At 45.9% G+C, this 18,262-nt stretch overlaps 1 long non-coding RNA gene across 1 annotated transcript in view; it reads left to right on the plus strand.

Annotated features, from left to right (window-relative positions):
* Positions 1–11,714: 11,714 nt before the first annotated feature.
* The window catches only part of LOC107970884 (uncharacterized), a 43,689-nt gene continuing 37,141 nt past the window's right edge, over positions 11,715–18,262 (plus strand). Inside the window, exon 1 of the long non-coding RNA XR_008547350.2 lies at positions 11,715–11,844. This is a non-coding gene — a long non-coding RNA (uncharacterized LOC107970884). The remainder of the gene's footprint in view (positions 11,845–18,262) is intronic.

The raw sequence follows: 18,262 nt of genomic DNA on the forward strand, positions 1-18,262 counted from the left end.
TCTGCCCCAGGTCTTAGCAAGTGTCCAACGTTACCTGACAAAAGTGGAATTGGGGGCTGGCTGGGGTGGGGTGGTGAGGCTGTAAGGTATAGCTAAGGAGAAAGGCACGTAAGACCCAGTTCTAGTGCTGGTTTTCCCACATATGAGCTCTTTGACCTTGGGCAGGCTTCCTTTTGGCACCAATTCTTTCTGTGAAATGGAGCTGGTAATACCTAATCAAACTCTCTCAGGTTGTGTTTAGGCTCAAAATCTAAATGTTGGACCAGTAAGGGCCTTGTAAAGTGCAGTACGGGAAAGGAGTGGTTCCTGCTGGAGTATTCACATGGAAAGAATACAGTCTGGCTGGGTGAGCTTCGGTGAGGCTCGCCCACGGAGCCATTGTGCCAATGGGTAGGAAGGTTTTCAGAAACATATCTCACGGCCCAAGGTGGGAAAACCCGAAAAAATGAAGGAATCTATTAAGAGTAGGAAGCAGTAGGTGGGTATTTGAATGGCATGCTTCATGTGGAAACATTACGGGCTAAGTTTCCATCCAAAATGCTCAATATCCACATGGGCTACATGGCCATCTCCAGCCCAATCTCCTCCCTCAGCTGTGGCAGGAGAGCACGGCAGCTGCCCTATGCTCTCTGGCTGCATTTTTATTTGTTCCATATAATGGGATTCATTTAGTCAGCATTTGATTATCAGCCCAGATCAGTATTACTGATGTGATTAGTGTTCTATACTCAAGCACACACACACACACAACCGCCCAAAACTTTCCACAAATATTTGCAATTGTGATTTCATTTACCTCTCAAATAGATGTCCCTGAAATGGACACACATCCTTTTAAAGTAATTCTTTAGACTGATTATTTTCTAGAAAAGCGGAGGTTCTGAGATTTTTCTTGGAAACATATGCAGGGAGAGTATACACAAGAACATGTGGGATCCTCTTATCCTGCTAGAACGGTGGTGTGTGTGTGTATACATGTGTGTGTTCCTGTGGGTAATCCTGGGACTGTGCTCTAGGGTGGATATGAGCTGTATTGTCAACTCAACCTGTTGTGCTTGGCATTGGTGTGAAATGATCGGTGAAAACTCATAGCGCAATGAGAGAGCGGTGCTGATCCTCCCAGGTTTCTGCCAAAAAACCCTTCAGATCACAGCGTCCTTTCCTTTCCATTGTGCTCTGAGTTTTCTTCTTTGTTTGCTTTTAATATTAAATGTTCTTAAACTAATTGAAACCACTGATTCCCTTTGAGAATGCTCTGTATTGCTGGAGACCATGGTCCAAAGACGCCTACTGCTATGATGACTGTGGATAATTACAGTAGAACTGCCTTTCACCCTCAGGGTATCCCAGTTTGGTGAAAAATGATAAGTGATATAGCCAACCCCCTGTAACCCAGGCAACTTTGTCAACCTATGCATGTCTTCATTCATTCATTTCTGTTCTCTCCTTCACTGAAGGGACATTTACAAGGTATCTCCTGTGTGCCAAGCACCGTGCTGGTTGTGGAGGGAGGTGGGAGAGTGTGGGGAAGGGGTGAGATTGGGGGATAAAGTGGGGGGCTGGAGGATGAACCCAGGGAGATGAGATGCAGTCCTTGCTCTTATGGAGCTTGTAATCCAGCAGAAAAGGACAAAGCGTGTAAGACCAATCCGACATAAAGAGAGGCATGGTCAGTTTATGTGTAAAGTATTGAGGGAATATAGTGCAGGGGCAGCCAACCCACCCAAGGGAGGGAGGGGTGATCACAAAGGCTTCACAGAGGAGATGCTCATCCTCTTTAACCATCAAAGTGGGTCTCCTCAAAGCCTCTGCCTGGAGTCACAAACCTGCCTGACTTAGGTTCTAGAGGAAGCATCATTCTCCAGAACTTTTTTTTTGGTGGTGGGGAGGTGTTTTTGGAAATCTCCTACCTGCAGCCTCTCTCCAGCCCTGTAGTTTTAAAGGCCATTTCAGAAAAACACTCAAGTTTTCTTCCTCATTGGTCCATTTCTTGACCTGCACACTTGGCCATCAGAAAAAAATAGAATATGGTGAGTATAATTAAATAGGGTAGAGATTACCAGCTGCTTTAATAAATCTCATACTCTTACTGGCTTGACATAATAAAAGATTAGTCCTCACTTATGCAATAGTCAGTATGAATAATCTTGGTTGCCAGGCATTCATTCAGAGACCCAGGCTCCTTCTACATTGTGGCTCCACCATCTCCTAGGGCAAGAGTCATGGGCCAAATTGAGCCTGCCAGCTGTTTGTAAATGAAGTTTTACTAGAACACAATCACACTCATTTACTTATGTATTTATGGCTGCTTTTGAACTCTGACAGCAGTTGCAACAAATACTATGTAGCTCACAAGCCTAAACTATTTACATCTGGCCCAAAAACTTGTTTATCTCTATTCTAAGGTCTTGGAATTTCTGCATCTGGCCCAAGAATGTCCTCCAGTGGATAAAGAATGTGTATGATCATTTAGAACATTTTAATGGGCCAGGTCCAGAAGGGATACACACAACTTCTGCCCATGTTCCATTGGCCAGAACTCAGTTCGTGGCTATATGTCACTGCAAGGGAAGCTGGGAAATGTAGTCTAGCTGTGTGCCCAGAAGAAAAGAGAAATGGAGAAATGGGCTTGGAGAAGAGGTGTGCAGACTCTGCAACAGGTGGAGGGGCAGGTCTACTCATCCAAGTGTGCATGTACACTGGAGATTCAATTTTTTGTTTTTTAGAAAGGATCTTGTTCTGTCACTCAGGCTGCAGTACAGTGGTGTGATCATAGCTCACTGCAGCCTTGATCTCCTAAGCTCCAGTGATCCTCCTGCCTCAGCCTCCTGAGTAGCTGGGACTACAGGTGTGTGCGATCATGGCTGACTAATTTTTTAATTTTTACTTTTTGTAGAAATGGAAGTCTCGCAATGTTGCCCAGGCTGGTCTCAAACTCCTTGGCTCCAACAATCCTCCAGCCTCAGCCTCCCAAAGTGCTGAGATTACAGGTGTGAGCCACCATGCCAGGCCTGGAGATTCAAATCTTGTCCCAAACAGGAATAAGTACCTACTCTCTTGTCCTCTCTTCATTTTATGACCACTGGCTCGGGTTTATACAAACTAAGACTTTGGAAGGGTCATGGGGAAATCATTTAGCTATGTTTGTGTAGGTGTTCATCATTCAGTTTGCACATGGTCCTAGGGGCTGCTTTAAATATAGATCAGAACCCAGAGCCCAAGTAACTTCTCAGAAACAGACGCTGAAAATCACATTAGCTCGGGACTAAAAGGAACGTTTGAGCTGGACTGTCTTTCCTTGGGAGGAGGGGCAGTCCCTCGATTCTTACAACCCTTAGGAGCAGGTCTCTCTTTCTCCTGGGACAGCCCAGCCCCTGGAAGGACAGCTCTGATTCTTGGAAAGGTCTTCTGAGATTTGTCTTCCTGCGACCTGTTGCACGGGTCCTCCCTCTGCGCTGTGAGCTGCAGAGAGTGGGTCGCCTCATTTTTTCCCAGTGTGCCGGGCAGATCAGAAACCTGGCCATGACAGGCCTTCCACTCTACTTCCTTGTCAGACCCAGCCACCCTAGGGAAGCTGCCTGTGCTCTTCTTTCCTGGAGGCCTCAGCTGCCTTTCGCCAGGGAGCCCAGACACCTGCTTTCCAGATGAGAGGGGGACCTAGATAGAGGTGTGAGTGCTCACTGCACGCTCTAGGAAGCCTCTAAGTGAGTCCACCCCCTGCCACGGCCCCACTGAGATGCCTGACAGAGAAGCCACTGTCCGCTGTTAGGAACACTTCTATGAACTAGCTAATGCTTCACGCTGGCCTGGAGGGTGGGCAGGGTAGGTGGACCTTTACAGTCGCTTGGAGGGGCCACTCCAGTCCAAAGTCTGGCCTTCAGTTATGAGGGTCCTGAGGTAATACTGGGTTTCCATCCTTAAGAAGTTTACCTGCTTTATAATATATGGTAATATTTGGATTTTTTTTTTTTTTTTTTTTTTGGGATGGAGTTTCGCTCTTGTCGCCCAGGCTGGAGTGCAGTGGTGCAATCTCGGCTCACTGCAAGCTCTGCTTCCCAGGTTTAAGCGATTCTCCTGCCTCAACCTTCTGAGTAGCTGGGATTACAGGCACCCGCCACCATGCCTGGCTAATTTTTTGCATGTTTAGCAGAGAGGGGGTTTTGCCATGTTGGGCAGGCTGGTCTTGAACTCCTGACCTCATGTGATCCGCCTGTCTCAGCCTCCCAAAGTGCTGGGATTACAGGCATGAGCCACCACACCTGGCTTGGATTTTTATTTTGTTTATTAGCATGTTACGTTTGCAATAAACTAACCTGATTAAAAAGTAAAGAATTGCATAATGCATTTTTAGAGATATTTTGATTCAAAATGGTATTTTTAGAAAGGCTTATGGTACCTAACAGGATTATCTGGGAAATTTACTGGTATGGGTTTTAATGGAATACAGCATTACTTTATTATAATTATTATCTTCTGATAACATTAGGAATACAACTGTTAATAGTTGAAATAGAGATATCATTATCAAGAAACAAAATGAAGGGAGGAAAGACAAAAGAAAGCAAAGGAAGCAAGCTGCATCTTTCCTGGAGGCTAACCAGCAGCTGGAGGAGAAGCACAGGATTCAGACTCAGAGGCTGGGCTCACCCCCGTCCCACAAGGCTCTCCTGTGACACTGTACATAGTGGTGTAATTCTCTGAGGTCCTATGCTCTCATCTGTAAATAGGGATGATTATACTACCTTACGACATAGTGCAATTCAAAGGAAATCACACATATAAGCCACCTTTTATGGAAAAGCGTACAAATGTGAGGAATTTTCATTGCTGTCCTCCTGGAGGAGCCTGGAGGTCAGGCTTGGGTTAGGTCTCAGCAGAATTAGGGAGCGTGCCAGGGATAGATTCTGACCACATTGCAGCTGAGCCTGCTGTTTCCTTTTCTAATTGCTTTCTGGGATTCCTGCTTCCCCCAAAACATGTTGAAGATGGAGACCAAGTATTTCCTTAGGACCTGCATTAGTAAAGGCCAGACTCTCGACTTGGTAGCCTCACCAAGGGACTGTCACCTTGGGAGGCTGTGTCTAGCCAGTGATCCCACCAGCACTCCAAGCATTTCTTCTTCTTCTTCTTCTTTTTTTTTTGGAGATGGAGTCTTGCTTTGCTGCCCAGGCTGGAGTGCAGTGGTGCAATCTCGGTTCACTGCAACCTTCGACTCCAGGGTTCAAGCAATTTTCCTGCCTCAGCCTCCCAAGTAGCTGGGGCTACAGGCACGCACCACCACCCCGCTAATTTTTTGTATTTTTAGTAGAGATGGGGTTTTGCCATGTTGGCCAGGCTGGTCTTGAACTCCTAACCTCAGGTGATCCGCCTGCCTTGGCCTCCAAAAGTACTGGGATTACAGGCATGAGCCACTGCGTCTGGCCTCCAAGCCTTTGTTCTGAGGAGGTCGCTCTTCTATGGATGTGGCACCTTTTAACTTATAAAGGATGCATGCGCTCAGATGCTTTCTTTCCTGATGTTCATAATCACCCAATGAGGCAGGCAGAGAGCAGTATTAGTAACTCAATTTCCAGATTCGAGCGATCTGGGGATTAAGGGGTGAAATGGAGTAGAAAAGAAAGCGACCACTAAGTGTTTAGAACCTACCGTATGCAAACAAAGTGCTGGGCCAAAGCTGCGAGTTTCCCGTGGCGGTAGAGTAAGTAACAGGCAGAACCGGGGCTGGAGTCCTGGTCTCCTGATTCCAAGTGTTGTAGAATGGCACGAGGCAGAGGGGATTCTGGGTAAGCGGTCCCGGGGGAGGGCGGGTAGACAGGAGACGAACAGCGAGAGGCAGCGGAGGCGGAGAGGGAGGTTGGCAGTCGGCAAGTATGAGGCAGTGGGTGGGGCTGGGGCCACAGCTCCCATTATGTGGCTGTCATCAAAGTGCCCAAAGAAATAAAGGTTTGCAATTACAGGGAGACTTGGGTTTGGGAATCTCCCAGCAGCAGGGCCCAGATGTTAATTAAGCCTAAGATAGGTCATTATCCCTCTCCATTGGATCAAACAGAGGGAAACTGATGCAGACGGCAGGTTAAAGGCTTGCCCATATGGCTGTTAGGTGTTATTTTTCTGGTTTTTAAGAGGCACCCAACATGGGGCTTTGGGGCTCAGCCAAGGGGAAGGAGGTCACACCTAAGTGCTAGTCACCGAGGAGGTTCCCCATTCCTCCCTCACAACTAAAGAAGGGCACTCGGCGTTTGCCCCGTGGCTGTTCTGGGGCCGTCTGACTTGTGTTTGCACACTGAGGCCACTGCAGAGCTGGAGAGCAGAGTGCGGGGTGCAGAGGAACTTTGCGGGGTGTTCTGACCTCAGCCTCTCAGTGCAGACAGGGAGAGGAGGCAGTAAAACCTTGAATGACCAGTGTGGCATGGAGTGGCATGGACACCCACCAATCTGAGTGGACACTGGCGACAGCACTGGCCAGTAGGTCCTGGGGCCTCTGCTTAGCCAGCTGTTAACTCTGACTGTGGATCTTGGACAGGTGTGTGTAGGGGGCGCTGCCAGAGGAGACCCTTGGTAGCTGGGGACACAAGAAGGAGTACTGTGGTGAGGCTTGGGTGGGTGGTTGTTTAATAGATATAGAAGTAATTCAATGTTTTACCAATTAGTGTGTCTATAGTAGCAGATTTTCTATCAATCATTAGAAAAGGACTTTTTTAATGTACAAATTAATTTACAAATATCAATGACTTTACAGTAATAATAATAATAACATATTATTATTTTCATTTTTATATATTTTTTTGAGATGGAGTCTCACTCTGTCGCCCAGGCTGGAGTTCAGTGGTGCCATCTCGGCTCACTGCAACCTCTGCCCGCTGAGTTCAAGCAATTCTCTTGCCTCAGCCTCCCGAGTAGCTGGGATTACAGGCTCCTGCCACTGTGCTCAGCTAATTTTTGTATTTTTGGTAGAGACGGGGCTTTCACCATCTTGGCCAGGCTGGTCTTGAACTCCTGACCTCATGATCCACCCACCTCAGCCTCCCAAAGTGCTGGGATTACAGGTGTGAGCCACTACGCCAGGCCTGTATTATTGTTAATAATACTATTTAATCCCTTCACAGAAGCACCAGGGGCTTTGTTTTCATGGCTATTTTCCAGCGGGCTCCCTTTTAGATATAAAGAGGATATTCCTGACCTGTGGTCAGTGGACAGGAAGCCTAGGCTAACTCTTGCATTTGGGAAGGTGAAAAGAAGTAAGTTGTTCTTTCTTGCTCATTATCTCAGTCATCAGGGTTTTGATGTTATTGTAACACAGATGGTAACCTGTGGATAGGCCATCTGTTTCTGTTCACCCGTATAGATCAAGTCATTGTACACTGATGAAAAAGCGAGTTGCTCAGGATGTAACTTGTGATTCTAAACATCAAATAGAATGACAAATGGAAACTGCACTTCTTATATCACCTGCAAAAGTGCCTCTGCCGATTGGTCTATCTCTATGTCACTGCTTACCTTTGACGCGAAGTTACAGGGGATGCCATTCCTTGGCTGGCAGCTTGGAGAAGGTCGGCAATCATTTTCAGGCCAAGCCCATGGCATGAGTTGGACTCCTCATGCTGCCTGTGGCTTCGGTCACTCCAGGCATACCAATTCTCCAGGACGCTATAAAGATATCCTAATTAGACTTTTATTGTGCTTCGAGACATGAGGATGAAGGCTGCTGGGCAGAGTGTGGCCATGATCTTAAAGATCAAAGTCAGATCTGGCAGCTTACTTCTGGATCTTGACCTTATTTTTGTAGAACTGAATAATAATAATAATAATAATAATAATAATAATAGCAAAGGTGGAAAGAAGAGGCTTTGAAGTATTATAGTGGCCTAGTTATGCTCTACCTGGGAAATGCAAACAGCTGGGAGTAACTTTAATTCTCTGCAGCATATCTGCTGAAAGGCTGACTGAACATTCAGGACAAGCCTTAGAATAAACAGGCTTGCCTGGATTTAAATGTCCAATCCTTTGTGTCGATCTTGGGGAATTAAACATAATCATGTAAACTATTGATTCAGGCCAGGCCTGCCATGCTTGTCCACAGCTTCCCCCGCAGATGTCTGGTTTCTGAGTTTGCTCAGCCATGGGAAGGGTCCCTGTTTAGGAGGACCTGCCTTTAATGTATTCTTGCTTTTCTCCTAAATTAGCATTCACCATGATGCCTACAATCACGTTAAAATCTACTTAAATTACCCAGGAATGTTTATAAAATACTTATAACACAATAATTGAACTTCACAAATAATAACCCATATTTCATAGTAACAGCTTACAATGACATTTTTATGTCCATGATCTCATTTGACCTTAAACAGCCCTTTGAGGTGGGTAGATGTTATAACCTCCATTTCATAGATGAGGAAATGAAGGCACAGAGAGGGGGGATTGGCTTAGAGTCAAAGTGTCAAAGATACAGGTGATCATCTGGTTACAAACTGTCTTTTTCAGATGGAAAACCCAACTAGAACAAAGAGGCTTGCCCAGTTCTCCTAATGATTGGAGCAGAGCTGACACGCCAAGGGTGTTTTCTTGCAGTTATTTTAAGGAAGCCACCTGAAATCTAAGACACTGTCCATGTGATCAGTGGCTTCAGTTCGAATGTTCCTTGGGGTCAGAGCCTGGCCCGGAGCCTTTAACATGTGACCACGGGGTTGTGTTGAGCCCACAATTATCCAATTTAAAGCAACGTAAAAGACATAGAACCAAACTACTGAGGGTGGCACGTTCAGTCCTGGGAGAGGGACAGAGAAAGCAGGTGGGGCATTCACGGTGGTCCCTGGAGCTTCAGCCACTCCAGAGGGTTCTGGAAGGCTCCATCGCCCACTCTCCTCTTTCCACACCCCCACCTCCACAACCTGTACTCCTCTCTGCCAGGAGCCTTGTCCTAGGCTTCAGGGTGGGAGAAGTCTCCGGTCCTGCCCCATTCCCACGGCCTCACCCCACTGACCTCCTCACTACCCTTCCCCTCTCCAAATCCCAAAAGGCTCTCCCATTGCCAGGACACTGAAGAATGGGAGACCCGCCATACAGTCCTGTCCTCAAGGAGCCTGTGGCTCAGGGAGAGGAGAGAAGGTCAGAGCTGCGCAGAGCTGGCGCTGCTTCCCCATGGTGAGTGAGCTCTCAGCAAAACGCCAGTGGAATGTGGAGATGGGCAGTGGTGGGAGTGGGGAGGAATGCTTAGCAGGGAAGAGGATAATGCCCGTGAGCCCAGAGGGAGGAGTGGGATTTGTGACTGGGGAAGGCATTTAGGCTACAGGAATCAGATGAGTCCCCTGGGGTCAAGTGCGTGCGCACGTGTGTGTGTGTGTTTGTGTCTGTGTGTGTGTCTGTGTGTGTGTCTGTGTGTGTGTTTGTGTTTGTGTGTGTGTGCGCACGCGTGTGTGTGTTTTTGTGTGTGGTGTGTGTGTTTGTGTGTGTTGTGTGTGTTTGTGTGTGGTGTGTGTTTGTGTGTGTTTGTGTGTGGTGTGTGTGTTTGTGTGTGTGTTTGTATGTGTGTTTGTATGAGTGTTTTTGTGTGTGTGGTGTGTGTGTCTCTGTGTGTGTGTGTTTGTGTGTGCGCACGCGTGCACGTGTGTTTGTGTGTGGTGTGTTTGTGTGTGTCTGTGTGTGTTTGTGTGTGCACGCACGTGTGTGTGTTTGTGTGTGGTGTGTGTGTGTGGTGTGTGTGTGTGTTTGTGTGTGTGTGTGTGTGTGAAGATGAGATACAGGCAAGGGTCTGTCATTAAGAGCTTGTATATCCAACAACTTTGACCTTCCCGTTGAAAACCGTGGGTTTGAAGGATTTTGAGGACAGAGGGCCTGGTGCCCTGAGGCGATGGTATAGGAACTTCCTGCTGTGTGGTGTGGAGGAAGGATGGGGGTGAGGAGGATCTGAAGGCAGACAGAAGGTGAAAGAGGCTCTTGCAATAGTCCAGGTGGGATGAAGGCCTGGGCTGAGGGAGAGATGCTGGGAATGCAGAAAGGGCAGGTTCCAGGGATATTTCAAAGTCATCACGAGGACAGTGAGAAAGAAGGAGTCAGAAACACAGGGCTGTGACGGAGCAGCTGGTATTGGCTTGGGAGACTGATCGTGCATATCTTTTTCCAATTCTGCTTTCAGGGATGCAATGCTGGTAGCTTTAAACCAGCTACCGTAGAAGTATTAACACCGCAGAAGTCAAGAGAGGCCTTTTCTCTGCAGAGAGCCGATTGTTAAACATTGACCAGCACACGTCTGCTGACACACCTGCGGCTTCTCCTGCTGTGGGTGGTCCTGAGGGCAGTGTTAGCTGGAGCTGCCTGAGGAAGCTTCAGAGGCAGGTGAGATGGGCTTTGAGCAAGGGATAGTTGTAGCTGTGGGGTAAGGGAAGGCATTTCTGGTGAACCTAACGGTGTGAGCAGAGGCCCCCCTACTTTGGGGGTATCTTGGCACAGAGCAGGGAACTTAAGTGATACTCAGTGACGATCGTGGGCTATTGTTACCTAAATTAGGTCTTTACGTGTTGGTAGATTGGATGCACAAATGAAATGTTCCTTAAATCCTGACGGGTACATGGTGCCGGTTTGCCAAGAACCAGCCTATGTGTGCCAGGAGTTCAGCTTTACACAGAGCGTCCCCTGAACCCAGCTGCCACGGTTCATTATTCACTTTAAGGGTGACTCAGAAATCAGCTTAGATTATTATTTAGCGGGAGAGGAAACTGAATCGCAGAGAGTGCTTCCGAGACTTTCTTAAGACCACAGCCAGTTAAACCTTCATCAGGATTAGGACTTCGGAGTCAGAACTTGTATTAGTTATCCACAGCTACATAAAAAATTTCTCCCACATTTAAAAAAGAATAGTTAAAAAACTGCTTTTTTTTTCTTTTTCTTTTTTTCTTTTTTCTTTTTTTTTTTTGAGACCGAGTCTCACTCAGTTGCCCAGGCTGGAGTGCAATGGTGCAATCTCAGCTCACTGAAACCTCCACCTCCCGGGTTCAAGCAATTCTCCCACCTCAGCCTCCTGAGTAGCTGGGATTACAGGCACCTGCCCTCATGCCTGGCTAATTTTTGTATTTTTGTACAGATGGGGTTTCACTATGTTGGCCAGGCTGGTCTCGAACTCCTGACCTCAGGTGATCCGCCCGTCTTGGCCTCCCAAAGTGCTGAGATTACAGGTGTGAGCTACCGTGCCCGGCCTTGTTTTGTTTTTAACTATGTTGCCCAGGTTGGCCTTGAACTCCTGGACTCAAGCCTCCTGAGTGGCTGTGACGACAAGCACGTGCCACCAAGCTCGGCTTTTAAAAATCATTTTAAGTGGCTTACAACAATAATACACATTTATTATCTCACAATTCCTGTGAGTCAGGGATGCAGGAGTGATTTAACTGGGTGAATTTGACTTGGGGTCTCTCATGAATTTGCAGTCAAGATGTCAGCTTGGGCTGCAGTCATCTGCATGGGGCTGGAGGATCTGTTTCCAAGGGGCCCCACTCACAAGGCTGACAAATTAGCACTGGTTGCACTGGTTGTGGGCAGAAAGCTTTAGTTCTTCACGGGCTGTTGGCAGGTGGCTTTGGATCCTCACCAGGAGGGACTGTGTATGGGGCTGCTTGTGCATCCTCACAACATGGCAGCCAACTTCCTCCTGAGTGAATGATCCAGGAGAGATCAAGGTAGAAACCGCAATGCCTTTTATGACCTCACCTCAGAAGTCACACATCATCATTTCCACAATATCACAGTGGTTATACAAGTGAGTCCTGTTCAGCGTGGAAGGAAATAACACAAGAGGCAAAGATCACTGGGGACCATCTTGTATATTGGCTACCACAGAACCCAACACAAGCAGTAAGTTAAAATCATGAAGCTCCTGAAGTCAGAGGACATGGCTCCGCCATTTGTTAGGTTGGGATCCTGTTAAAGGCTCAGCTTCCTCATCTGGAAATGGAAATATAGGCCTTGCCTGGTTTGCTGTAATGGGTCGTGATGAGGACCAAACTACAAAGAGTGGTACAGATGTTAATTACAATGATTTTTCCTATGCCACCCATGGAAACAAAAATAGCAAGATAGAGAACGCTAAATCCCAGTTTTTTTTGACTGCTATTCAGCAAAGCCTAGGAGACTTTCATGACACCTGGAGAGGCGGCCGTAGTGTATGTGTAAGAGTACCGGTTCCAGAGTGAGGCTCCCTGAGCTCAGCCCCACCACTTACCAACAGCGGACCTTGGGCCAGATGCTGAAGCCCTTTGTGCCTCGGTTTCCTGACCTATTACTGTGGAAATGATGACAGTACCCTCCTCATAGCATTGTGAGAATTAAATTAGCTAATTCAGGTGAAGCTTTTAGAAGAGGCCCCCTGACACTTAATAACTGCTTGATATAAATAATAGCTTCTGCTACAGAGTGGCCATGAAGTCTGGACATGTAGATATTATATTATCATGCATCAGAAGGTAATACCAACAAACCATTTATTATATATTCACCTGTTTCCAGATTTAATAGCCAACCTATATTAGTGCTCTGGTCCTAAATGTCCATGCAGTTTACTGTGCTCTTTAGTCGTACCTCTAATCGAGGTAGTTGATCTGGTGTGAGATTCCAACCTCGTGTGAGAGAGGAGAAGACCTTCATTACACTAATTCATGCTGGCCCAGCCTCCAGGCCACCCCAGATGTGAGGTGCTGTTAACACTGCTCTCAGGCGCATTGCTCAGCCCAGTGGGACCTTTTATGACACCAGCACACAGGGTAGAACAGATGTCCCTGTGCTAAGTTGATTTTGCAAACTACAGTGGCCAGCCCCATAATGGCATAAAGATGTGCTTTACCCCAAAGGGGACAGGGTATTAGAAAACAGTTGAAAAGGCTTCTGAACAACATGTGAGGGTGCCCGGGAGAGGAATGCTCCAGATAGGGAAGGTCTGGGGCTGCAGAGATGTAGCCCATGTTAATAAGACACGTAACTCTGAGCACGTAAAACTCTTGAGCCTAGAAACTGGTAGCATTGATGGCGTTTAAATTATGTTATGAAACAACTCTTTGAAAATAATTTAACAGTTTCTATAAATACCCAGCTCTCTGGTTTGTGTAAAGGCTTTTTTTTTTTTTCTTTTTTTTTTTTTTTTTTTGAGACAGAGTCTTGCTCTGTCACCCAGGCTGGAGTGCAATGGCATGATCTCGGCTCACTGCAACCTCTGCCTCCTGGGTTCAAGTGATTCTCCTATCTCAGCCTCCCAAGCAACTGAGATTACAGGCGCCTGCCACCACGCCCAACTAATTTTTTTTGTGTGTGTGTTTTTTGTATTTTTAGTAGGGACGGGGTTTCGCCATGTTGGCCAGCCTGATCTCGAACTCCTGACCTCAGGTGATCCATCTGCTTTGGCCTCCCAAAGTGGTGGGATTACAGGTGCGAGCCACCGTGCCCAGGCTGCTATCTTATTTTCAAGAATTTGACTCACGTCTTTCTGAAGAACATCTATCACTTAGAATGGCTTTCCCAAAATATGTTTTTAGAACACTAATCCCATGGAATGTTATGGGCATGGCATTAAAAAAGGTTTCAGTGATCAAATGAACTTGGGAAACACTGGGTCAAATATTCTTGAAGATGTTTCTTTTTAAAAGAAATTGTCAGAGCCTTTCATATGCTAATATGTCTCATGAATCTCTATGAGTGATAAAATCTATAGTTTCCCCTACATTTATTTAACCACAAACCCTGTTTTTGGAAGAATATATTTCAGAATAAGTATTCAGTGGAATCTAGGTATAGGAAAGTGTAGACCCAATCATTGGAAACCTATTGTTTAGTCCGCCCAGTCCGCCTGGCACATCCACTTTTTCCGATGGCACCATCCCTTCTTCCAAGAACTGCTCCCAGCTCCTTTCCCGTGGTCTCCAAGGGAACTGGTGTTTTCTTCTGTGTGCCATCCCTTGGCCAAAGTGACCCACCTCCCAGCCACTAAGTCCCTTCCCTGGAAATTTTGAATTTGGGACCAATAATTCTTTTTCTGGTGGTTGAGGCTGCAAGACACAAAACGTAGGCTGAGCGCAGTGCTCACGCCTGTAATCCCAGCACTTTGGGAGGCCAAGGCAGGCAGATCACATGAGGTCAGGAGTTCAAGACCAGCCTGGCCAACATGTGAAACCCCGTCTGTGCTAAAAATACAAAATTTAGCCATGTGTGGTGGTGTGCGCCTGTAATTCCAGCTACTCAGGAGGCTGAGGCAGAAGAATCATTTGAACGTGGGAGGCGGAGGTTGCAGTGAGCCGAGATTGCACCACCGCACTCCAGCCTGGGTGACAGAGCAAGACTCCTTAGGCCACTGGGACAGTAGAAGATGTATTATCTAAATTGCCTTAGTTTGAAAGCAACAACGACAGAAAAATAACACTCTGGCTGATTTAAGCAAAACAAAAAGAAATTTGCCGGAAGGATACTGGGGCCAAAGGGCTGTCTCCTGTTGGGCAGGTTGTGCACTGCACAATTCAGGTGGTGGGAGAAGTGCTCACTTTTTCATCTATGTAGAATTACACCTCCTAAAGTTGCGCCATACACTGTCTATAACACCACATGCAGTAGTCCTGCAGGAGCGTCTCACAGAAGTGTTTCTCAAACTCTCTGTGCTGAACGACCAAGTTTTTAGTGTTAATCTTATTATTCAAATCCATTGTAGATCAAGACTTTGGTAAATCAAATACAAATTACTTGAAAGACAAAATTTCATTTGATGTCCCAGCAATTGTTCTAAAAGTGACTAAGCACTCAGTTTCTGAACTGACCTCACTATGAACTAGTAACTCATCATTTGGGAAAGGGAACTGGTCCACAGACCACATTTGGAGAAGCAATCACAGATTGTCCAAACTCCACAAAGGTGCAGAGGGAATTAGGTGCCCAGAACAACTAGAACGAGGCCATGAAATACATCTGGATTCTCCATTTCCCATATGTTTTTCTGTCTGCCTCTTGTACTCTTAAACCTCATGGCAGAGTGGCTTTCTCTGGGCTGGAGAAAACACGACCGACAGCTCTTTAGGTTTTGTGTCTTTTTTGTTTTTGTTTTTGTTTTTGAGATGGGTTCTAGCAATTCTCCTGCCTCAGCCTCCCAGGTAGCTGGGACTACAGATGCATGCTGCCATGCTCGGCCAATTTTCTTTGTATTTTAGTAGAGACGGGGTTTCACCTTGTTGCCCAGGCTGGTCTCAAACTCCTGGGCTCAGACAATCCACCTGCCTCAGCCTCCCAAAGTGCTAGGATTATAGGCATGAGCCACGGCGCCCAGCCCAGTGGCCAGTTTCAACTATCTTTACTATAAGGGACCTGGATTTAGAGTCTGAATTTCCCACGGTGTGATTCATCCATTTTGCTGTCTTGTTAGTTCTCATGGAAGGAAGCAACTTAATACACACAGCTTGGGAGGATGCCAGACATTCTTCTCCACCAAACGTGACATTCTGTGGCTGGGCACGCTGGCTATTTAAAGCTTCCCTTCCCACATCTGAGCCCCAGTGTAGAGACATCATGTTTGGCTGACAGGTAGAGGGAGACAGGCTAGGCATATTCTGTACACTTTGCTGGTGGGCCTGTAACATGGTCCTCTTTCTAGAACCCATGTTTAGTAATAGTATCAAAAGCTTTAAAAATGTCTTTTGCCCTTCTAATAATTACACTTTGAGGATCCTCTCTTAGGGAACTGAAAGGCCATCAGAGATTTATGCCCAAATATATCTGCTACAGTTTAACTGTAAAAATAAAAATTAGGCCAGCCTGGGCAACATGGCGAAACTCCATGTTTACAAGAAATACAAAAATCAGCCAGGTGTGGTGGTGTGCACCTGTAGTCCCAGCTACTTGGGAGGCTGAGGTGGGAGGATCATCTGAGCCCAGGGAGGTCGAGGCTGCAGTGAGAGGAGATCGTGCCACTGCACTCCAGCCTGGGTGACAGAGAGAGACCCTGTCTCAAAAATAAATAAATAAATAAAATAAAAATTAGGAATGACCTGAATGTCCAATATATAGGAATAAGTAGATAATAGAAAACGAAGTGAAAGTGATCCCAATTTATTAAAATTATGTTTATAGTGTTTTTAGTAGTATGGAAAAATATATATATATTAGGGTAAAATACCAGGATACAGTAGATTACATATTTAAGGAAAAAACACTAAGAAAAAAGACTGGCAAGAAATAGGCTAAAATGTTCATAGTGGATGTCTCTGAGTAGTGCTATTTAAGGTGATTAACATAATTTAAAAAATATTTATATGAACTTTCTAAATTTTGTTTTTGTTTTTTTTTTTGAGACAGAGTCTTACTCTGTTGCCCAGGCTGGAGTGCAGTGGTGCGATCTCGGCTCACTGCAACCTCTGCCTCCTGGGTTCAAGCGATTATCTTGCCTCAGCCTCCAGAGTAGCTGGGATTACAGGCGCTCGCCGCCATGCCTGGCTAATTTTTGTATTTTTAGTAGAGATGGGGTTTCACCATGTTGGTCAGGCTGGTCTCGAACTCCTGACCTCAAGCAATCAGCTTACCTCAGCCTCCCAAAGCGCTGGGATTACAGGTGTGAGCCACTGTGCCTGGCCCTAAAATTTGTATAAGGAGAACATATTACTTTGATAATCAGGGAAAATGACGTTAAGTATTTTAAAAAGGGGAAAAAAAGATAGGGCAGTTGCCTATTTTAGGTTGGGCCCCAGAACGAAGCTGGCGGGTCACTCGGGGGTTAGGTCTAGGCTTCAGGCTCAGCAGTTTGATTTCCTTGGCTCCTTGAGCAGATCTGGGCCAGGATCCCTGGCTCGTGCTCACAAGCAGACACAGAGCCCAACTCAGTGTGGGCTCTCGTGCATGCGTTGAGTGCCTGCGATTATCAACTCCCATTTCAACAGGTTACATTGTTTTTCTTTCCTCTTAAAAAAATTGGTTTTTAACATGCCCAAGGTAAAACCTCTGAAGTGGGTAGCATTTTCTGATTCCATCCTGGATCTGGGGAAATCCCTGTGATAGCAAAGAATAGGCAAAGTGGCTGAAAAGAAAATGGGTCATAAGGCTGAGGCTATGCTTTCCCCACAACCCAGAAATTCCACTCCCGGATATGTAACCTGGGCAGACCCACACATGTGCATGAATATTCATTATGGCATTTCTTTGTAACAGTGAAAAATTGGAAACAACACCAAAATAAATGAACTCCCATTAGCATGGAGGAATCCCACGTCAAAAGTGTTGAGCAAAAAAACAGCAAATAACAGTTTGATTCCATTAATATTAATATTATATTTATTTGCTATTATATTTCATGTTATCTATTTATTATTATACAAGATATTATAATTTATTAATATTATATTAGTTTATAATTTATTAATATTATATTAGCTTATACTATGTTAATATTATTTACAATGATTCTATTAAGTTAAACATGTGCTCAAATACCATTGATTATTTATGGATATCCACATATGTGGTAAAAGTAAAAAGACATGTATGAGAATAATCAACGTGGAATTCCCGAGAGCGGTTGCCTCTGGGCACAGAGGGAGGGAAATGAAACGAGGGAGTGGTCCATGGAGAGTTCAATGGTATCTGTGAGGTTTGTGTCTTAAAAAAAATATCTGAAGCGAATATGGAAAAGAATGTTAAGACTTGACAAAGTCTGGTGGTGGGTACATGTAATTCCCTAGACTCTGCATTCTTGGAATATTCCATAATAAAAAATAAATAAAGTTAAAAAATGGAAAGTAGGACACCAACTCAGAAAGTGCATGAGATGGGCGGAGAAGATACAGGGGAGGAGTGGGCTGGTGGGCCCTCCTGGTGTCAATCTGGACATGGTGACATGGGGCGTGGAGGGCACCTGGGCACCAGAGCTGACCTGTGGGATGCGTGTGCCCAGCCCTGCTAACCACAACATGCGGTGCCTCTTTCCCTTCTTTTTCTGGCTGTACTTCTTAGACCTGCGGTCTGCTGGGAATTGAAAGTCTCAGCAGCAAGGCTTTGGTGCTGGACCACCTTGTTCTGAGGTGTGCTGCCTGCCCTAAGTACCTCCCTGGGTTGCTCCAGCCTTTGTACTCCAGGGCTAATGTAAGAACACCACAAGTTCATGCTCACCTCCCACGAAGGGATGGAGGAAGCTTTGGGGCCTGGAGATCCTGATTTTATTTTACTTCCTCAGGCTTTACTAAGTGCTCAGATAATTCATGGAAGTCTCCACTGTCCTGGTCATATGCGCTTATTAATCTGCCTGGTCTCGTCCTTT

Source organism: Pan troglodytes, chromosome 2 (genome assembly GCF_028858775.2).
Source record: "Pan troglodytes isolate AG18354 chromosome 2, NHGRI_mPanTro3-v2.0_pri, whole genome shotgun sequence".
NCBI lineage: Eukaryota > Metazoa > Chordata > Mammalia > Primates > Hominidae > Pan > Pan troglodytes.